General features: G+C 37.0%; 1 protein-coding gene across 1 annotated transcript in view; it reads left to right on the forward strand.

Moving 5' to 3' along the window:
- Positions 1 to 10,066, forward strand: part of S100PBP (S100P binding protein) — a 30,041-nt gene that overhangs the window by 16,891 nt on the left and 3,084 nt on the right. The gene's annotated exons all lie outside the window — the stretch shown is intronic.

A 10,066-nucleotide genomic window follows, 5' to 3' on the forward strand; every position in this document is an offset into this window, starting at 1 on the left:
TGGTACATGGACCTCTCACTGTTGTGGCCTCTCCCGTTGCGGAGCACAGGCTCCAGATGCGCAGGCTCAGCAGCCATGGCTCACGGGCCCAGCCGCTCCACGGCATGTGGGATCTTCCCGGACTGGGGCACGAACCCGTGTCCCCTTCATTGGCAGGTGGACTCCCAACCACTACGCCACCAGGGAAGCCCCCATTCTGATATTTATTACTTCCTTTTTTCTGCTTACTCAGAGTTTCATTTGCTTTTCTTTTTCTAGTTTCTTTAGACGGTTGCTAAGATCATTCGAGACCTTTCTTTTCTAATTTAGTGAGGGATGTTAGGAGCAAGAAGAGATAAACTCATGCAGTCAACCTGTTATATTTATCTGGAAGTATGCATTAACTTTTTTTCTTTTTTTAAATCAACTTTAATGTGGTATGTTTTACATGCAATAAAATGTACCCATTTTAAGTGTACTTGGTGAGTTTTGACAGAACTATGCACTTGTGAGACCATCAGAGCAATCAAGCTTGATAGAACATTCCCACCACCCTAAAAATTTCCCTTGTGTTCCATCCCAGTCAATCTGTCCCTGCCTTCACTTCAGCTCTAGGAAAGCACTGATTTCTTTTTGGTCATTATAGATTAGATTTGTCTTTTCTAGAGTTACATATAAATGGAATCATGCAGTATGTGCTCTTTTGTGTTTGGTTTCTTTTACTTGGAGTAGTTTTTTAAAACAACAAGAAACAACTCCATGTTGTTGCATGTATGTTCTATACAGCCACTGCTGAATTTTTCCTTGTATGAATATACCGCAGTTTAGTCATTTGTTGATGGACATTTCTGTTTCTAGCTTTTGGTTATTATGAATAAAGCATCTATGAACATTCATATATGGGTTTTTTGTGTGAACATGTGTTCATTTCTCTAGGGAAAATAATTAGGAGTGAAATTGCTGAGTCATTTAGTATGTGTTTTTTTTAACTGTATAGGAAACTTCCAAACTGTTTTCCAAAGTGATTATACTATTTTATGGCTTTTGTAAGGCAAAGCTTAGGTTCTTTTTTTTTTTTAATATGAATATCTAGGTGTTCTAACACAATTTATTGAAAAAATTATTCTTTCCATGGGTTTATTTCTGACTTCTCTATTCTGTTCCATTAATATATGTATATTTTCTTGTTAATATTACACTGTCTTGATTACTATAACTTTATAGTAGGTCTTAAAATTGTTTGGTCCTTTGGATTTCCATAATTTTTTAAAATCAATTTCATCTTGTCAATTTGTTAAAAAAATACCTGTTGGGTATTTCACTGGGATTGTGTTGAATCTGTAGAACAATTTGGGGAAAGTTGATATCATAACGATATTGAGCCTTCCAATCCATGAACAGGATATAGTTCTCATTTTATTTATGTCTTTAATTTCTCAGCAGTTTTTTGTACAGGTCTTGTACATATTTTGTTAAATTAATTCATAAGTATCTTATGCTTTTTTATGGTATTGTAAGTGATACTTTTTAATTTTCAATTTCTAGCTGGTCATTGCTAGCATATAGATAATACAGTTGATATTTTATGTTGACCTTGTGTCCTACAACCATGCTGTTTTTCTATTACTTTTGGTAACTTTTTAATAGACCCCTTAGAAGTTTCTATATTAACATGACTTTATCTGCAAATAAGGACAGTGTATTTCTTCCTTTCCAATCTATAAGCCTTTTATTTCTTGCCTTACAGTACTGACTAGGATCTCTAGTACATTAAGTATGATATTAGATGTAGATTCATCATAGATGCTCTTTATCAGGTGAGGAAATTCCCCTTCTATTTGTAGTTTGGTGGGAGTTTTTATCATGAATGAATGATGAACTTTTTCAAATGAATTTTCTGCATTTATTCGGATCATATTGTGTTTTTCCTTTATTTTGTAACACAGTGTACTATATTTATTAATTTTTTTTTGACTGTTAGGCCAACTTGCATTCCTGGGGTAAAGTCACTGGGTCCTGATGAATTATCCTTTAGTCAATTTGCTAGTATTTTTAAGGGTTTTTATGTCTTGTTTATGAGGAATATTGGTCTTCAATTTTTCTTGTGTGTACTGTCTTCCTCTGGTTTAAGTATCATGGTGATGCTGGCTTCATAAATTTAGTTGGGAATTGTTTTCTCCTCAGTTTCTCAGTTTGTGCAGGATTGGTATTATTTCTTCCTTTAAATGTTTGGTAGAATTTACCAATAAAGCCTGGAGTTTTCTTTTTGGCAAGGTTTGTAACTACAGATGTAATAGATACCGGGCTTTTCAGAATTTCTTTATCTTCTTTATCTTGGTAATTTGTGTCTTACAAGGAATTTGTCCATTTTATCTAAGTTGATGAATTTATTGGCATAAAATTATTCATTAAAAATGTCCTTATTATTCCTTTAATTACTGTAGGATCTGTAGTGATGTTCACTGTTTCATTTCTAATATTGGTAATTTGTCTTTTTTTTCTTAAACAAATCTAGTTAAAGGTTTATCAATTTTACTAATTTTTTCCCCAAAGTAAGTTTTTAGTTTCATATTTCTATGTTGTTGGCTATTTTCTTTTCTTCTCTTTATTATTTCTTATCCATTTACTTTGGCTTTAATTTGTTCTTGTTCTCTAGATTTTTTTTTTTTTTTGCTGTATGCAGGCCTCTCACTGTTGTGGCCTCTCCCGTTGTGGAGCACAGGCTCCGGACACGCAGGCTCAGCGGCCATGGCTCACGGGCCCAGCTGCTCCACGGCATGTGGGATCCTCCTGGACCTGGGCACAAACCCACGTCCCCTGCATCGGCAGGCAGACTCTCAACCACTGCGCCACCAGGAAAGCCCCTCTCTAGATTTTTAATGTGGAAACTTATGTCATTGATTTGAGACCTTTCTAAGTCTCAAGTTTCCCTTTAAGTGCTACTTAGGTGCATCTCACAAATTTGATGTGTTTTCATTTTCATTTGGTTCAAAGCAATTTCTAATTTCCCTTGTGATTTCTTCTTTGACCTATGAGTTATTTAGAAGTGTGTTGCTTAATTTCCAAATATTTAGGAGTTTTCAGCTATCTTCCTATTATTAATTTCTAGTTTAATTCTGTTGTGGTTAGAGAATATACTTGGTGTGATTTCAATCCTTTTAAATATACTGGGGCTTACTTTATAGGCCAACATATGGTCTATCTTGGTGAATGGTCCATGTGTACTTGAAAATGTATATCCTGATGTTGGTAGAGTGTTCTATAAATTTCAATAAGGTTTTGTTGGTTGATGGTAGTGATCAATTCTGTATCCTTACAGATTTTCTCATTAAAAGAAGAAGTTATATCTTCAACCCTAGCTTTGGATGTTTTTGTTCCTCCTTTCAGTTCTGTCATTTTTGCCTCATGTATTTTGAAATGCTGCCATTAGATGCATATACATTTAGGAATATTATGCCCTCGTGAAGAATTGACCCCTTTATCATTATGAACTGTCTCTTTTTACTCTTAGTAATATTCCTTGTTTTAGAGTTTAATTTGTCTGATTTAAATAGCCATTCGAGCTTTCTTTTGACTAGTGTTTGCATGATATGTTTTTTTCATCCTTTTACTTTTAAACTATCTATATGTTTAAAGTGGATGTCTTGTAGACAGCATATAGTTGAGTCTTGTTTCCCCCTGGTCTCACAATCTGTCTTTTAATTCAAGTGTTAGTCCAGTCACATTTAATGTAATTATCGGTTGGATTTAAATCTACCATCTTACTACTTGTTTTCTATTTGTCTATATGTTCATTGTTTCTTCTTTCATCTTTTCCTGGTTTTTTTTTTTTGAGTATTTTTTAGTATTCCGTTTTTATCTCCATGTTTGACTTATTACCTATACCTCATTTATTTTCAGTGGTTGTTCTAGGGTAGTAGTTCTCACAGTTTCTGGTCTCAGGACTTGTTTACACTCTTATAGATTATTCATACTCTTAAAAATTGAGGACCCCAAAATATTTTTGTTTGTTTGCATTGTATCTATCTATAGGCAACCATATTAAAAGTTATAACTGGTAAATTGTTAAAATATTTATTAATATATTTTAAGGTAATTCATTGCTTGTTAACATAATGTTTTTATTAAAAATATAATTTTCAAAACAAAACCAAAATTTTAGGGAGAAGAATGCATTGATTTACATTTTTGCAGATTTCTTTTAACATCTGGCTTAATAGAAAACTGCCAGATTCTCATATGTGATTCTGCGTTCCATATCATGTTGTGTAGCCTCTTGAAAACTCCCCAGTACACTTTTGAGAGATTGCAAGTAGTAAAAACAAATAACACCTTAGTGCTTTTATGAAAATAATTTTGATCTTGTGAAGCCTCAGAAGGGTGTTGAGGACTCCCACAGATCCTGGGACATACTTTGAGAACTGTTGCTCTATAGTTTACAATGCAGATCTTTAACTTTAATCAGTCTACCTTCAAATAATATACCACTTAACATATACTGTAAGGCCCTAACAATAGTACCCTTCCAAATCTCCATTTTTTGTTACTGTTTCTATACATATATTATAAACTCTTCAATACATTATTGCTTTTACTTTATTTTTTTGTTTTGTAAAAATATTTATTTATTTATTTTGGCTGCTCCGGGTCTTAGTTGTGGCACGTGGGATCTTCACTGTGGCATGCAGACTCTTAGTTGCGGCATGCACGTGGGATCTAGTTCCCTGACCAGGGATCAAACCCGGGCCCCCTGCATTGGGGGCATGGAACCTTACCCACTGGAACACCAGGGCAGTCCCTGATTATTGCTTTTACTTTAAACAGTTATCTTTTAAAGACACTTTTTAAATGAGAAAAGGGCTTTTGTATTTACTCACATATTTAGCATTTCCAGTGCTCTTGATTCCTTTCCATCTCATATTTTCTTTTTTCCTGATGAACTCCTTTTAGAGTCTTATAGTGCAGGTCTGCTGTTGTGAAGTCTCTCTGCTTTTGTTTACTTATTTTATATTTGTTTTGCCTTCATTAAAAAAACTTCTTATTTTGAAAAACTATAAACTCATAGACTCATAAGAAGTTTTGAGTCTCAATTGTTTCCCTTCCCTTAGGGATTACAGTTCTGAGCAGTCTGAATACAGTTGTTTCATACATTTTACCCAGTCTCTAGTTGCTTACAGTGGAGGTATGCCCATTCATTATGATTAGAAGTGGAAGTCTGCTTTGATTTTTACTGAAGACCATAAGCAGCAGTAGTTATGTAAATTCTGTTTCTACATTTGCCATTACTGTTGAGAACATTCATACATTGTTCAATATCCCCTGTACAATACAACACTGCAGAAATGAGTTATGTAATAATTCCTGTTTCTTTCTTTTGTTTTTTGCCTTGTATGCATGGAAAAAAATCAGTCAAGATTTGTACTAGATCATCACACTTTTGTTGGCCTGGATGTTTGCATTCTGGCTTTCTACTTAATCTTTTTTTCCGTTTTTTTTTTTTTGACCACACTGTGCGACTTGTGGGATGTGGGATCTTAGTTCCCCGACCAGGCATTGAACCCGGCCCATCAGCAGTGAGAGCATGGAGACCTAACCACTGGGCCGCCAGGGAATTCCGTATTCCTATTCTATTAATCTTTTTGTAAAAGCAATAGCCTATACCCCTGTAGCACATTTTTTTTTCTTTCCTTCCCTCTTCATTCCCTCCCCTGTATTAGGTAGTTTTTTGATTGCATTGAATAAAGACATTGTGTTTGCCTTTAAGTAACTGAGTTTAAGGATTTACAGGAAAAGATGAAGATTAGAGGCTCAGCAACATAGCTCGGCCTCATAATAAAAAGAATCAACCATAGAGCCAGGCCCCCTCAGAAATGGATGCCTTTGTTTCCTTTTCAATAGGTTTTCCCTGCTGAGTTAGTGATTCTGGTACTTCTAATCTTATCTATCTCTATGACTAGTGCTTCTGCTGCTCTCTATTAGCTATCTCAAGTGTCTGTCCTCTCCTAGAGCCCTGCCTCTGTGTGCTGTTCTCTCTCTTGTTCTCATTGTTAAAGCTCACATTTCACATTCCAAGGGAGAGTATCTGATTGATTCACTTAATGACCTGTTGGTGCCAGGCCAGATCTTAAGTCATTAGCCAGCAGAGAGAGTCTCTGTTCTTGGTCATGTGGTACAAAGTATGGTGATGTATAAGACCTGTCAGAAGGGCCATTGGCATAGCAAGCATTCAGCATTATCATTACTCCTCCTTTATAACAGCTGCATATTTATAGATTGTTTCGGTGAACCGCTGATCTCATCTCTGAAATGTTGAGGTTTTTTCCTCCTAATTTCATTCTTAGATGAATTTCATTCTTAGCCACAAAACAAAGGGCAGTCTTCACCACCTTTTAGCCACAACTTAAAATAAACCCATGGTACTGATTGTTGGTCCAAGAAAGCCCATCTGTTGGAAACTATGAAAAGAGAAAATTTAAATGTTTCTATTCTTGTTAGCATCTCTAAATTTGGAGGAAGAAGAGATTGAAGCTATGAGCTGAAATAAGATTTTTGGATTAATAGCCCCACATGGGTTTGAATCCTGGCTTTCCCATTTACTAGATGATAGATGAGTATCTTTTCTAAGCTTCAGTTTATTCATGAATAAAATGGAGATAATGGTATTTGCCTCATGTGGTTGTTAGGATTAAGTGATAGGATACATGCAAAGCAGTTAGCAAAGTGCCTGGCACATAATAAGTGCTTGATAAATATTAGCTCCCATTATCTCTAGATCATTAACCCTTATTAATAATAAAGGTTACCCTGGTACATCGGTTAAGTTCTAATGAAAACTAACATTTCTTGGTACGTAGACGAGACAATAGTTATTGAGCCTTTGTTTACTCAGCGCTATGCTGAGGTACCAAATGGGTATACAAGACATATTGCAATATGATTCTTGCTTTCTAATCCCCACAGTGAAATGTCAGTCCTAGAAAATTTTTCAGGAAACTCAACCCTATGATGGTTTTCTGTTATTGGAATTTGGGCTCTGTCACTAGCTGTGTGACCTTGGACCAATTACTTCTCTGTGCCTCTTCATCTGTAAATTGGAGGAAATACCTCGTAGGATTATTGTAAGGAATAAATATGTTAATATATGTAAAGCACATAGGATACTGCCTGATACATGGTAAATGCTATATGTAAGTTGCTGCTGCTAGATTATGATGCCTAGCAGTTGAATACTTGAAGCCTCATTGGGCCTAATTGATCAGTCTTTTTCTTCTTTTAGTTTAAAGTGAATAGGTTTCTTTGTAGGAGGTTTATAGGTATATCTTTAGTCTCCATCGTCAGGACAGTTTTATAGAGTCTACATGGTAAGAGATGAGTAAGCTGAAGGACATGGTCTGCAGATAATCTTGTCCCATTTGAGACTGGACACCAGACTTCCCATATCTTGCCAGCCCTCCTTTGGTGATGCTTTGGCAGGAAAAATATATCTTGAAATTCTTGGAAAGCTGATTTCCTCACCATTGAAATGTCCTTTTTGTGGGGGCTAGAGGGAGGGGGATGCTAGTGATATGAAAATATGGTAAAGGAAAAGCAATTTGAGTAGAGACCTTTGATTTTAGCTTAACAAATCAAACAGGCAAGGGATTTTCTAATCAAAAGCTACTTCTCTCTTAAAGGGAAAACTCATTTCTTTTTTTTTTTTTTGCGGTATGCGGGCCTCTCACTGTTGTGGCCTCTCCCGCTGCGGAGCACAGGCTCCGGACGCGCAGGCTCAGCAGCCGTGGCTCACGGGCCCAGCCACTCCGCGGCATGTGGGATCTTCCCGGACCGGGGCACGAACCCGTGTCCCCTGCATCGGCAGGCGGACTCTCAACCACTGCACCACCAGGGAAGCCCAGGAAAACTCACTTCTGATTTGTATTTCCTTCTCAAGAAGTGAGATTAATATGTTTTATTTCCGTATTAGTGAGATTGAGCATCTTTTCATTACGTTTATTGATTACTTGTATTAGTTTTGAGAATTACCTATTCATGTCCTTGACCTCTTTTGTTTTGTTTGATGAGGAGACTTATCTTTGCAGAATAAGGACAGTAAACCCTTGTAAATACGTTTCAGGTACATTTTTCATTTTGTCAATTGTCTTCTTTTACCCTTGGTTGTGCTTTTTTATTTTAACTGCATAGAAACATTTAATGTAATGAATCTATAAATTTTTGCTGAAAAGTATCATCTCATTATGGTTAGAGAATTTCTGCTGAGTGTTATAAAGCATGTCATAGTTTATATGTAGACTGATCCACTTAATAAGCATTTTTTCCTTATAAATAGGTGATAGATTGTCACAGGCTTTGAAGAGTCTTTGCAAACTAACATAGTCCCAAGGCTGTAACACCATAATAATAATAGCTACCACTTACTGCACACTGCCTGAGTGCCAGAAGATATGCTAGGTCTTTTACGTACTATATCCCTAATATTTAAGTTCAAGCAAAATATTGTTATTGTCCACATTTCATAGATAAGAGGATGATTTACCCAGGGTTATAGAGCTAGTTAGTGGCTGGATTGGAATTTTAACTCAAGTCTGCCTAAACTCCAAAGTATATACTTTTTCTACAGAGTTGGGCTTCTTTAGGCTTCAAATAAATTATACTGGTCCTAAAAGTTAAGTAAATATCTTCTACCAGAACATGAAAAGATGGTCTGTCGCCTAGTTTGACAGCTCTTGGTTCCTGAGAGCAGAGTAGATACGATAATGAGAAGTATGTAAACCAGCTGAAAGAAGGGTCTCCACTGTCTAGGGCAGAGGTTTTCAAAATGTGGTTCCCAGACCGGCAGCAGCAGTAGCATCACTTGGGCGTTTGTTACAAAAGCAAATTCCCATGTCCCACTCCAGACCTACAGAATCAGAAACTGGGGTTGGGGCCCAGTAACCTGTTTTATATTTGCAGCTGATTATGATGCATGTTAAAATTTGAGAGCCACTGGTCTAGGGGAATTATTCTCTCTAACCATAATTTTTGGTTTTGTGAGCTTCAGCTGAATTCTCAGCCCTTAAGTGCAAAATAAGTATTATCAAACAGTGGCAAAAGCATGGAATCTAACAAGAGCCAGTTTTTAGTCCAGTTTAATAATCATTTAAGGCAAGTTCACCTCCCTGAGCCATAGTTTCCCATCTCTAAAATGATTTTAATAAAAATCTATCTCCCGGGCTTCCCTGGTGGCGCAGTGGTTGAGAGTCCGCCTGCCAATGCAGGGGACACGGGTTCGTGCCCCGGTCTAGGAAGATCCCACATGCCGCGGAGCGGCGGGGCCCATAAGCCATGGCCGCTGAGCCTGCGCGTCCGGAGCCTGTGCTCCGCAACGGGACAGGCCACAACAGTGAGAGGCCTGTGTATCGCAAAAAAAAAAAAAAAATCTATCTCCCTACAAGATATTTTTTCAGAATTAGTAAGATAGCATGTATAGTGCCTAGCACCTTGCCTGGCTCCCAGGTGTTTGAGAAATTTGCTCCAGTTATTTTTCTTGTTAAGCAAAAAGCCCCTACCCGCCTTCTATTCTCAACTTCTCTTGTTTCTTGAATGTATTTTGCTGTCTTGTGTCTCTGGGCCTTTATATTAGCTATTTCTACTGGATACCCCTACCTCCCACCCCTCCCACTAACGTCTATACATCCTCTAGATCCCTGCTTATAATTTACTTCCCCTGGAGGGGACTTTCTCTAACCCCCACTCCCCAGTCTCTGTACTCATAGCAGCGTGTATTTTTCCTGTTACTACTTATCAAAGTTTTTGGAAACTGGTTTTTGCCCAGTTTTGCAAAGTTTTTGCCTGTCTTCTGTATAAACTTCATTGGGCAGGTCCAGTGTCTTGTCTGTACCATATTCTAGGACCCAGTAAAGTTTCTCACACATTATAGGAGCTAATAAATTAATGTTGAATGAATGAATGGTGGCTGTCATTATTGCTGCTTCTTTATCATCATATCATCCAAGAGCAAGCTCCCTTCTCTGGCTTATAGTTTTTGTGCTGACTGCTTGTGATAATCATAAATAGATAGTATTAGGACCAGTGCCTGTTTTCTCTTTCC

This window comes from Lipotes vexillifer, unplaced genomic scaffold, assembly GCF_000442215.2.
Source record: "Lipotes vexillifer unplaced genomic scaffold, Lipotes_vexillifer_v1.1 scaffold1261, whole genome shotgun sequence".
Classification (NCBI taxonomy): Eukaryota; Metazoa; Chordata; class Mammalia; order Artiodactyla; family Lipotidae; genus Lipotes; species Lipotes vexillifer.